This window comes from Lytechinus variegatus, chromosome 15 (assembly GCF_018143015.1).
Source record: "Lytechinus variegatus isolate NC3 chromosome 15, Lvar_3.0, whole genome shotgun sequence".
Lineage (NCBI taxonomy): Eukaryota > Metazoa > Echinodermata > Echinoidea > Temnopleuroida > Toxopneustidae > Lytechinus > Lytechinus variegatus.
Genome location: NC_054754.1, coordinates 9016689 through 9030268, shown reverse-complemented (window position 1 = coordinate 9030268; position 13580 = coordinate 9016689). Strand labels below are relative to the sequence as shown.

Below are 13580 nucleotides of genomic sequence, written 5' to 3'. Positions count from 1 at the left end.
TCGTTTTCCAAGTTTGAATTCATTTTCAGATGAAATTAAAGAACACATGCATATTCAATTAAAAGATTGCTATTGTTTCACTTTAACAAATACCTTATCTTTTTTTTTTTAGAATACTTGTTTTCAATCAGTTTGGGTTGGTCATTTCTTCCACCTTTGTATCTGAATTTCCTAATTTACAATAACTAGATTTATGATGTATTTAAGGGGATTTGCTCAAGAATGGATTAATTTTGCTGAAAGTAAAAAAAAAAAATGAAATAATATGATATATAGGTCACTTTTGCCCGTAGTGTATGATAACAAAAATACATGGAAGTTTGATGGAAATGTAAATCATGATTATAGCATGTTCATCCTCATTACCATTATTATTACACATATAATTGTTATCATTGTTATTGTATTTGTTGGTGTACGTTGTCGTTGTTGTTTTGATAATTGTTGAATTGTTTTGTCATATAGGTTTAAACTAGTCTGTAAGCAATAAACCTGCCGTTTTGAGGTAGAGTATGAAGTTGGAGATCACCAGTTTTCAATTTCGGCGTGGTATGAGTAGTGTGTTTGCTAACGTGCCCATAGTGCCTGGAATTAATAACAGCAAACGGCGACAAAGTACGTCATGGGGATTCCCCTTTTTTCACAAGATGGGATTCCCCGGTTTTAATAGCCTTTTTGCAGGCTGGTGCATTAATTATGTAAATCTTCATTATAAAGTTATATGGTAGAATCAACTTGTTTTGCTATATTTCAGTCCAAAATGTAATGACTTAAAAATCAAGATGTATATTTGTATTAAATATGTTTCATATCTTTTATTTTGACGATATTCATAACTTGAATTAACGACATACCGGTACATCAGTTTCACAGACTGCCTTGAGACCAGTAACACGTCATCAGATACACATACCGAGCACGCGCAGCTCAGGTACAACGCGACGATATCAACCAACATAAACTCCATTTTGTCTCGTCAACGGACACAAATTGAGATCTGTGCATGTATTCTAATCCACGAGTGATTAAAACAACATCATTATTTTTTGTGTCAGTGAAAAGGGAGAAAGGAAAAGGAGCTCATCATCGACATCGCATCGGGCAACAAAACATTTGTCTTGACAAAAAAGGCGTACGGTATGCCCAAGCCAGCTCCAGCCAATGCAAAAATGGCATGACGCGACGGTAAGACTTTATTGTAACAGTCATTCCAGGCCAGGGACAGGGGTAGTGCATTATTGCAGCTGATCATGAATGCATGGAAACTGAAACTCTGATGTTGAACTTGAGGGCTCCGGCTATAAGTATAAATACGATAGATCTACCATACCGACTGTCTTGATCATACTGCCTAGTCTGATCTGGTACTACTAGTCTAGTAATAAAAAGTAAAAAGGTTTCACTTTCAGTGCAGTGCATTAAGTTTGTTGACTAGAATATTAGAAGTTAAAACACTTAAGTTGTAGTACTAGTACTACAAGTGTTCTAACTTTTATACTACTAGTACTCTTCGGCTGAATAGCTAGGTATATCGGGAGGGAGAAATTCTTTAACTAGATCTAGATTTAATGTAATTACTAATACTATTATCAGTAGAGGCGCACGGCCAATATGGGAGACTCTCTCCAATAGGGGAGACAATCTCCCACATTGGAGACTTGTTTTACAAAAGGACAAAAGAAACAACACCAACAAAAGCATGATTTTTTCCACCCAAAATTTTGTCTCACTGAGGTCAGAAGCCCATTTGTTTTGTGTGTGATTGACAACAAAAATCCTTAAACAAAAGTAGACAGTAGGTGGTTTCAGACCGCCTCGAAGTTCGCCAGTTCCAGGTATTCTCTGATCGGGAAATTTACCCCGATCAGAAAATACCAGGTATTTTGGTAATGTGAAAGCAAACTACGCGTAATTTCCCCGAAAGAAAATACCCGCTAAATAGTAGGTACTTGGCGTAATTACGAGAACTTTCGTGAGGATTTTTCCAAGGTCGCAGGTATTTTGGCGATGTGAAAGCAAATTACGGGAACTTTTAGCCCAGCGTGTCGTTGGGCGCGGCGGCGTGGGTGGCTGCTGGGCTAGTGATTTTGAATTTCGCGCCTTGCCTGCTTATCAGACCATAATGCGCATGCTCGTAACTTCGGGAACTTATCCCGAAGGATGTGTTTCGGGGCGGTGTGAATGCAGGAATAATTAACAGGTATTTTTTAGCCGAAAACAGTTCCCGTAATTTAACGGGGATTCTTGTGATCGAGGCGGTTTGAAACCGCCTACTGAAAAGGGGTAATTTTTCATGAGGAATCTGCTTATCTCATTTTTATTTGCCGCCAAGGTAATCCTTTTGCCGCAAATGTAAACAAAGGAAATTGGTCTCCAAAACTGGAGACTGTCTCTGAAATTGGATACCCAAATTCTTCACAAAAGTCTCTGATATTGGAGATGATCTCCCACATTGGAGACAGTCTCCAATATTGGCCTAGAATCATGATTAGAATCATGATTCAAATCACGATTCTGCAGAATCACGATTGCGTTTAGTCGAAAGTGGAAATAAACGTCTTTCAAATCACAAACATGAAACACGGAAAAAGGAGCGTTTTGAAAGAAGTTTCTGTAGAATCACGAACGAAAAAGGTCGTATAAACGATATCGTGATTTGAATCATGATTCTATGACGTCATTGTGTCGTGCTTCTTCCGGGTTCGACTCAAAGGCGCGCTGTGTTTCATGCAGGTTAATTTTCGTGTAGCAGTACTGCCAGTGTACTAGTACCGGTATACGCCAATTGTCACGTGCATTTAATAGGAATTATCATTCTGTGTATTGTACCCCCGGGGTTGTACTGTAGCGTCATTTGTATAGTTCATTGTTTTCATCATTCATGTCTTCAAGTTCTATTTGGACTAACAACGAACTCAGGGCTCTGCTTGTGCTTTGGGCTCAGCCTCAGCCCGGGATTCACAGAAATTGAATACAAGTAAACAAAAACTATACGAGGTACAATACACGGAATTCTGGAAGTAAAAGATTTATATTTCGGAAGCCGAGTAAACGTTGCACTTGCACAAACGATCGCGCGTTAGCTCCGGCGGCAGCAAAAATCTAGCAGCCGACGTGAATTTAGAAACACGCGCGAAAATGTTGACCTATGCTTCCTAGGTCAAACTGCCCACTGTGATGCGCACTGGATCGGCCCGAATTCAGGGAGAAACAGCGTTAGAAAGATGGTCGTATAAACGCTGATTCTGTCGGATCGTGATTCATGTTGCTGTTTTGAATCATGATTCAAATTGTGATTCAAATCATGATTCTGGGTTGAGGTCGCATAAATGCAGCCTGAATATATTGGAGTCACCCAGCGATTGTTCATGTTGTTCGCCAGTATTCACAATGAAATTTATATCATTTTTAAATTCATGAATGAATTTTATTTCACTTTTCAGTGAATGAAATAAAATTCATTCATGAATGTACTACTGGAGTTTTTTTTTACATTTTTATTTGTTTTTATTTCTCTTCGTACATAGACGGCTTGCTATCATGCAGCCACCATTAGGGGGTTAACAATGCAAAATCCCCCCAACGGGGCTCATCGATTTTTGTCTTTATTTCATAAAAATATATAAAAGAAATGGACCAAAATAAAGATTATTATTCCGTTTTGGCCTGAAACGCACCAAAATGGGAAAAAATAAACTTTAAAGGGGAAAAACAGTGACTTCGGCTGTCGCGCAACTCCCACTTGGCCACTTCTCTGGTTGATCCGAACTTAAATACATAAACATATGGCCATTGGGTACCTGTACAGATCGAGTAGAACTTCGGTCTCTGTAATTGGTGAGTGGAGCCAACGGATTTTAGCGAAACAACCAACATAACAGAGATCAAAGCTTTTGGTCTACAGGCGCGTAGCCAGGGGGGGCGGTCGCCCCCCCCAAACTTCCCCAAAAAGAAGGGGAAAAAGGAGAGGAGAAAAGGAAAAGGGAAGGGAGGAAAGGGAAGAAAGGTTGCTTTGTTTTTTTTTTTCTTTTTATACTTTTTTTTTCTCAAAAGAGAAACTCCTTCACTCTTGCTCTAAATTTATATATGAATTTTGCTTCCACGCTGGGCACGGTTAAATGACAACATTGAAGTTCTCCATTGTTTACCCACCCTTTCTCTAACCCTGTTTTTTCACCTCGGCTATATGTGTTTTCTTGCCAGTAAAAGTTAAAATGTATACATTAGGGCATGGAATTAGAGAAAGGTTAGGCCGAAGTATATGAAGTTATCTTTTTTTTTTAAATTGATCGTGCAACTTCTGGTCGGGTCGGCTCCGGGCAGGTAATATCTTTATATCAATTTCTGTTGTCGCCTCCATAAAGTCAACTTCTCCCGCTTTTCAGCTCATTACTAAACAACCATAATTTTGGGGCAAACAGGTTCCTAATTTAAAAAGAGGAAGGTATAAAATTTTTGTCGTATCAAATAAAAAAGTACAATATTTTTTAAAATCAAATTCTATTAAACTTCATGTCTTTTCCCTGCACATTCATCTCCTGTCCTGTTTTGTGCCCTCAGTTTGAAATTGTGAATGACACTTGAGTTTTTTTATAATTCAAAATGAAGCGCTTCAGGATGAGTAAAAGAAATTAGGCATCCTTTTTATATATTTTTGCACACTTGTTATGAAGCTGAAAATTCTTAGAAAATCAATTGAATTAGAGCCGATGGGGTATCAAAGATATCTGCATTTGATGAAACGTCCACCCTTTGAAATTTCAGAGTTCCATTGCTATGCGCTGGGAGGAATATCTTCCCGGCATATACACTTCTTCTCCTCTGTTTTGCGAGTTAAAGATATGCACTGTCGCTAAATTGTTTGTAATCAAATCTGATCTTTCTAAGGGAAGTATTCAATATATCTTTGAGAATACCCTTTTCTCTGGACCCTTTTCATGGCAAAAAAAATTAAGCTTCAGCGCTTCGCGCGGGGTTATTATTTTAGTTTCCTCCATTGTATTCCTTTTTTGTGTGTTCACAGTCACTTTTGAAAACAAGGTTCAAAATCACAATGTAGTCATCTGAATTTGAGATGATATAGGTACTAGAGACAAGAGAGACGGCTCCTTTTCATCAAAAGCTTCGCGCGGGAGGGGGAAATTCCCCCTCCCTGCACTCACCCCCTAGGGAGCGCGCTTCGCGCGCTCTGTAAGTGTTGGCACGCTTTGCGTGCATTTACCGCCCCCTCCAAAATGATATCCTGGCTACGCGGTTGTTGTGAACTTCTATGGAGGTTGTTGTAATGCTTATCACTATTGAGGTTCATAGGATGTTATGATGTCTTTTTCCAACCGTGTTGCCTTGCATTTTAAAAATAGTATTAAGCTTCAAATTCACAGAATTTTACAGAAAACAGAATTTTTCCTGCCCCCAAAATAAAATTACAGAAAAAAATACATAGAATATTAGATAATTAGAATATCATTAAAATCAATGCCGATTCCTACAAACTTAACTGCATAAATGAAAAATCTGCCCATGAAGTACGTTTGTGCCAGTTAAAACTGTGTTCGTCAAGCTTTATCTGCATGGAAATTAACAGACACATCGATTGATCAGTGCTCCCAGCTCCAAAGAAAGATGCCTTATTTGGATTAACTTACAAAGAAGATGATGAGGTAAGGATTGAGAATGATATGATAAGTTGGACTCCAACTGCTCCTTAATAATTCTAATGTGTGACTGTAATATTATTTCTGACAAAGAGCAACATCGCGCAGGCATGCTCGTTGTAGTCAGTCACGGATGTCCATCATGCTGATGTGATATATTCTGATCATTACTCAATCTCTGGAGCCAATTAGAAGGACTACACATTCCTGATTATGTGCTGCCTTTAACACGGCTTGTAATATTTTATCAAGTATGTTTTTTCCAGAGCATACAAAATGAAACTATACTTAATACCAGATGCAGATTTTGTTTTTGTTCTTTTGTCGTTCTTGTTTTTTCCTACTTGCTGAATTACCTGGATGTTACTAGAAAGAATAATCACATATGAAGTAAACCACGGCCATACCGCAGCGGGAAGGGGGGGGGGGGGCATCTGCCCCCAGAAATTGTGAAGATTTGCATTTTTACTGAAAAATAAATATAACTGACCAAAAGTATGCACGAAATCCTTAAATTTCACTTTACAAAATGCAAAAAGCTAAGAACAGCACATGCACCATAATTGTGTAGTCCTTCTTGACTCCAGAGATCGAGTAATGGTCAGAATATATCACATCAGCATAATGGACACCCATGACTAACTACAATGAGCATGCCTGCCTGATGTTGCCTCTTTGCCAGAAATAATATAACCATCATACTTGAGGAGCAATTGGAGTCCAACTTATCATCCTCAATCCTAACCTCATTATCTTATTCGCAAGATAATTCAAATTTAATGTTAGGCATCTTTCTTATGAGCTGGGAGCACTGATAAATCAATGTGTTTATTCTGTTAACATATTATTATAGTCTTGATTATACTTATACTCGAATACATTACAATAATTTCTGTTAATTAAGATATTCTGTACAAAGAAAATGAAATAAGTACTTCTTTACATATCAAAGACTAGTAAATTGAAAATGAATTAAACTTGAAACGAATTCCTAAATAAAAAAAATCCCTGGTTGCACTTATCACATCATGAAGATGATAAGATTTTAAGGGCATAGGGTTTGTCAAGTCGATTCAAGGTATTCCCGCAATACAATGATACCACACTGAATGTATTCGACACCTAGCTATCTCTGTTTATCTCTTTTGTTCCTAAATAAGCACATTTGACTCCTTTATGTATAAAATGTCTTCTTAGATATAGACTCAAAATAAAGAACCCACGAAAAATAAGACTTCTAAACTTCTAACCGCTTTTAGACGTGTATTTTGGCTTGCAATGAAAGTTTGTTGACCTTTTGACCTTTTCCTGACCTTGTCTTGACACTATATCTTCTGGATAAGGACTTCTGACGATGGACTTATCAAAATCGAAAATAAAACAGTATACACATGCATAAAAACATGGAAATTGAGCTTTCTTCACACCTTCAGTTAATGTTGTAACCCGCAAGTGAAAACTCGAACCGTACCGTCCCGTATAATCCAATAATTTGCATGCGGGACCCGCTGACCCGTCGGGTTTTAACCCGCAAGTCAATTTATCTTTGAAAAATGAAAAACATTATTTCTGCAATCCCCACACTATACAGGCTCAAATCAGGAAAATATATGTCTACTACTACCTAGCCTAGAGTGAATTTACTTACAATTTGCAAATTCGCCTTTTATTCCGTAGAGAAAATGTTTTTTTTTTGTGACTTTGTACCACGAAATGGATCCGCTCTGATCTCGAAATTGAAAGCATTACGCAATTAACGCCTCGGATCGGAGCTAGCTAGCGAGCCGCAGCTCAGCGCGCTAGCTAGCCCAGGCTGCCCAGCAAGGATCGGCAGACGGCAATGTTGTTTTTCAGTCCAGGTCGGTCGACACTGCGACTCACAACAATCATATTTACAATATTCAATTTTATGGGACCTCGTCTATAAAGTAATCAAAATTGCAATAAATACCTGGATAATGATACAGTCAATTTTTTCTTCTCGTTTATGTCTATATTATTTCCTTCTGTTTTTGTATTTCATTCAATAATATGGCCGCTAAAACTCGATGTTCAGTTTCCCGTCGCCCATGTTATGAAATTTGGCCCGCGTTTGAAAATCAAATTCTGAAAATAAACTATTTGGATATCTAGATTCAAAACTGATTTAAAACATTAATATAAGCTTTTCAGTAAGACAATTACTTGTATATCTTGTAAATACCTGCAAATCTTTTCTTTCTTTTTTTGTGAATGGAATGACGCTGCATGCTCAACCATACCGCGAGGGATGTTCGTGCAGGCTCCACTCAACAACCGTAGAAGTGGTGGAGCGGACTGACTGGCACTGTAACGTGGGATCTAACTCGGCTCGACTCACGTTACCTTGCTCCATGCTACCGATGCACGCCGTGTCCGACCGTGGCCGGGTCCCGCCTTGGGGCAATTGCATGCAGGCATGCATGTCCGCACATGGGAATGACGATGTAATATCGATGTGGCAGATATGGCAAGTTCCGACTCGGAGTCCTCGTATAAAAACAGCAGAAGTCTGGATGTATTCTAGGATAATTGAGCCACATGGCTGATTTGCTTGTTTGTTATGTTAAGCAGTAGGCGAGTGCATTTAATTTGAGGCACTTGCCGGCTTAAAACGAAACTAGAATTTCAATTTCATTTCATTTTCCCAGCGTGTTTGTCCCATTGAAGACAACTTTAGAAAAAAAATTGCATCCAAGTAAAAAAAATCGCCAAAAATCCAAAACCCGAGTGTTTTCGAACGCGACCCGAGTGATTTCGAACGCGAACGCGACCCGAGTGATTATAATAAGCCCACCCACGTACGCCAGGGTGACCAGATTTCACAAAATGAAATACGGGACAATTGACAAACGAAGATCAACATCGAATTGCGATGTATTCACAAGGTAATAAAGTCACATAAATATTTAAACAATAACACAGATAATTACAAAATAAATGATACGGATAAAGTATTGGAAATAAAGATAGATGGAACAAACAGGGCAAGCAGAAAGGATAGGGTATATATAAATGAAAGAAAAGGGGGAAAAGTACAAACTTCAGGTAAACAAAAAATCCAATCATCTAATAAAAATCATAATTTTATTTGGTGTTTTTTAAAATGTATTTTTAATATTTAAAAAATAAAATATTTTAGAAATGAATAAAATTTCAAAGTGAAACATATTTTCAAACTTAAAAATTAGATGAAACATCGCGGCATCGTGCACACCAAGACTCAAAACGAAAGCTGAAACAGCTAGAAAGGAAGGAAGATAGAGATGATTGAGAAGGAAAGAAAATAAAGGAAAACATAAAAAAATAACAGAAAGTTAGAATAAAAGAAGGATGAAGGAAATAATGAAAGAGATAAAAAAAGGTTCCGTCATTCTTTGAAATGAATATAGAAAGAAAGAAAAAAAAGAAAGAAAGAGAAAGGAAGGGAAGATGAATAAATGTCTGAAAGACAAAATAAAGGAGAGAATTAAAGGGGGAAAAGTAAGAAAAAGAAAGAGGAAAGAAATAATGAAGGAATAAACATGTTTCCTTCATTCTTTGAAAGAAAGAAAGAAGAAAACTGGAAGGAAGGGAGGGAAAGAAAGAAACAAACAAAAGAAAGAAAGAAAGAAAGAAAGAATAAGGGAAAAGAATGAGAAGGGGAAAAATAAAGAAAAGAAGAAAGAGTGGAAGGGAAAAGGAAGCCAAGGTAATTATAAGGAAAGAAAGAGTGAAGGAAATAAAAAAGGATATTTAATAAAGAAGGAAAGTAAGAGAAAGAAGGAAAGAAAGAAAAGTGAACAGAGAGAGAGAGAAAAGAAAATGTCTAGGAAAGGAAGATAGGAAATAGATAAATGGTTTATTAATAAAAATCAAGACATCATCGCGGCTAAGGCCGAATTCGATGTATTCACAAGGTAATGAAATCACAAAAATATTTAAACAATAATACAGATAATTACAAAATAAATAATACGGATAAAGTATTGAAAATAAAGATAGATGGAACAAAAAAGGGCAAGCAGAAAGGATAGGGTATATATAAATGAAAGAAAAAGGGAAAAGTACAAACTTCAAGTAAACAAAAAAATCTAATCATCTAATAAAAATCATAATTTTATTTGGTGTTTTTTAAAATGTATTTTTAATATTTAAAAAATAAAATATTTTAGAAATGAATAAAATTTCAAAGTGAAACATATTGTCAAACTTAAAAATTAGATGAAACATCGCGGCATCGTGCACACCAAGACTCAAAACGAAAGCTGAAACAACTAGAAAGGAAGGAAGATAGGAAATAGATAGGTAAATGGTTTATTAATAAAAATCAAGACATCATCGCGGCTAAGGCCGAATTGCGATGTATTCACAAGGTAATAAAGTCACAAAAATATTTAAACAATAACACAGATAATTACAAAATAAATGATACGGATAAAGTATTGGAAATAAAGATAGATGGAACAAACATGGCAAGCAGAAAGGATAGGGTATATATAAATGAAAGAAAAGGGAAAGTTCAAACTTCAAGTAAACAAAAAAATCCAATCATCTAATAAAAATCATAATTTTATTTGGTGTTTTTTTCAATGTATTTTTAAAATCTAAAAAATAAAATGTTTTAGAAATGAATAAAATTTCAAAGTGAAACATATTGTCAAACTTAAAAATTAGATGAAACATCGCGGCATCGTGCACACCAAGACTCAAAACGAAAGCTGAAACAACTAGATCTATAAAAGGTCAATAACTTGTTCCTCCGATTACATCTCCAAATCATTAATCTGAGAATCTTTAGTATAAATATAAGAATTTCCCGCCTATTTTGTGATTATTTTGGTGGAAAAACTGTTTATCATGTGAGATTGTTTTCACCATTGAGAATTTGCTTCGATCCTACATGCCTAGCTAGTAGCCTGCCACACACAGGCAGGAGGCCAGTTCGTTTGCAATGTATTGGGTTAGCAAGAAATCACCGCAGAACTTGCAAAAGTTTACAGTTATCGATTTAATTGTTGTCCCTGCTTCATCAGCTGTTGGTTATTGTCTCACCTGCGAAGCAAAGTGAGACTATAGGCGCCGCTTTTCCGACGGCGGCGGCGACGGCGGCGGCGTCAACATCAAATCTTAACCTGAGGTTAAGTTTTTGAAATGACATCATAACTTAGAAAGTATATGGACCTAGTTCATGAAACTTGGCCATAAGGTTAATCAAGTATTACTGAACATCCTATTAGAGTTTCATGTCACATGACCAAGGTCAAAGGTCATTTAGGGTCAATGAACTTAGACCATGTTGGAGGAATCAACATCGAAATCTTAACCTGTGGTTAAGTTTTTGAAATGTCATCATAACTTAGAAAATATATAGACCTAGTTCATGAAACTTGGACATAAGGTTAATCAAGTATCACTGAACATCCTGCATGAGTTTCACGTCACATGACCAAGGTCAAAGGTCATTTAGGGTCAATGAACTTTGGCCGAATTGGGGATATCTGTTGAATTCCCATCATAACTTTGAGAGTTTATGGATCTGATTCATGAAACTTGGACATAATAGTAATCAAGCATCACTGAAAATTTTGTGCAAGTTTCAGGTCTCATGATTAAGGTCAAAGGTCATTTAGGGTCAATGAACTTTGGCCGAATCGGGGGTATCTGTTGAATTACCATCATAACTTTGATAATTTATTGGTCTAGTTCATTAAACTTGGACATTAGAGTAATCAAGTATCACTGAACATCCTGTGCACGTTTCAGGTCACATGACCAAGGTCAAAGGTCAATGAACTTTGGCCGAATTGGGTGTATCTGTTGAATTACCATCATAACTTTGAAAGTTTATGGATCTGATTCATGAAACTTGTACATAAGAGTAATCAAGTATCACTGAATATCCTGTTTGAGTTTCAGGTCACATGATCAAGGTCAAAGTTCATGTAAGGTCAATGAACTTTGGCCATGTTGGGTTTTTTTGGTGAATAACCATCATATCTCTGTAAGTTTATTGGTCTAGTTCATAAAAAGTGGACATAAGAGTAACCATGTATCACTGAACATCTTGTGCGAGTTAGAGTAGTATTCAAAGTCAGCACTGCTGCTATATTGAACCGCGTGATGCAGGTGAGACGGCCAGAGGCATTCCACTTGTTTAATAAAAAAATCGTCACTTTTAAATGTATTAATTACATTTTGTTCAATATTCTGAAATACGGGACAAATAGGCGTCCCGGGAAGGGTTTGTCGGGACGCCGGGACTCAGGAGCAAAATACGGGACAATCCCGGGAAATACGGGACGTCTGGTCACCCTGACGTACGCATTAGCGCTTGTGCTAGCTAGTCTGAGCTCTGTCTCTCTGCGAGAGCTCTGGGGGACAATTCGCTCTGTAAAGGCCTCAATGATGGTGATTTTCTGCTTCAGATAGAGTTTATATTTCGGGTATATTTTTCAAAACTGCCAATGAAGTTTGATGATTTCTTCATTGTCATGTATATTTAAGTAATTAATGAGTTCATTCTCACCAAATTTAGACTCCCCCATAGAGAAATACAATTTTCGTGGAGATCTGCGTTTTCAAACAAAGAACTTCAGGAAAAGTAAGGGTATGTGGGCCTTTATTACATGGCCAAGTACTGGAATTAGATGGAGTAAAAATTAGATATTAAATTCTTTTATATCAAGTTCAACTCACAGTCTCATCCACACAAACACACCCACATCCAAGATTCTAGGCATGAAAAAAACTTTAAAAATCATACAATATTAAACAACAAGTAATAATTAATTTAATAAGTGAACAGGTATTCCTCAAAATACAAAAACGTAGCATTTGAAAAGAGCCCCTGAAATATTGCAAAAAAAAATGAAAATAGAGCCCCCCCCCAAAAAATGATTAATTTTTCCCTGGCTTCAAGTTCCACAGAATAAAGTGCGTTAAAAGGTTACAAAAGGTTAAACTCATCTTCTGAAAAATAATGAATAATGAAATCGGTTCCTCATTATGAGCTGGAAAAAATGGGACGGGAAACTCAACATCGAGTTTCATTGGCCCATGCGGTTGCTTTTGACTGCGCTGCATCCATGCACGCACTGGCGCTGGCCTTTGAAAGAGAGCAACTCGATGTATTTAACCTGTTGAACTGTCTCAGACTCAGTCCTGTGCACTATTCACAAGACAAAAATACGCCGGCATTTTTAAAAGGAAATATCTACGTCTCTAAAAGAATCTGCCACGTAAGAAGCACATGATCTTAACTCAATTTTCACTGTGAATGTTTTTATCATGCGTCATTTATTCTCCCTTTTTTTCGCATGACGGTCTGCGGGTTTGAGAATGAACTCGGCCCGGCCCGCAACCCGCGATCGGAGGCATACCGGCAGGTTAACCCGTACTACAACGGGTGCGGGTTACAACATTACCTTCAGTGTAATTTGCTATTTAACGAAAGTTCGTTGACCTTTGACATTTCCGGTCATAGCTTTTTAACGGGAGGTCAAGAGTATATGGTGGTGTACAATTATTTGTTCAGTATAACAAGACAAACAATTTGATGTGTCACTCGACAGAATTGAGCCAATTAAAAAAATTGACCCCTATTGACCTTATTTTGACCCCTAACATGGTCAAGATGACCATTAGAAATTTGTCACAAAGTTGAAAGTGAAAAATCAGACTTAGCCAATTTTTTGAAGTAGCCGGTAAATCATGACATACATGTATATGCTGCCTGACTAGACAGTCTAATGTCCATTCTGCATTTATCAAGTTGAAATTTGGTCTGAATCATATAGACCAAGAGAACATTACACTAACTAGAATTTGGAAACATTGGTCAATAAATGGGGGGAACAGTTTTTAAAATGTTGATCAAATTCTACAAAGTGTTGTAGTACAGAAAGCTCATGTCCTATCAACCCAGTT

General features: G+C 37.0%; 1 protein-coding gene across 3 annotated transcripts in view; it reads left to right on the top strand.

Moving 5' to 3' along the window:
* The first annotated feature begins 919 nt into the window (after window positions 1-919).
* Window positions 920-13580, top strand: part of LOC121428345 — a 32513-nt gene continuing 19852 nt past the window's right edge. For 2 of the 3 annotated variants that reach the window (XM_041624926.1, XM_041624922.1), the window contains exon 1: window positions 920-1185. The gene's annotated coding sequence lies outside the window, so the exon portion shown is untranslated. Of the gene's footprint in view, window positions 1186-1208; window positions 1305-13580 lie in introns of those variants that run through there. The other variant, XM_041624923.1, reaches the window with a different exon arrangement.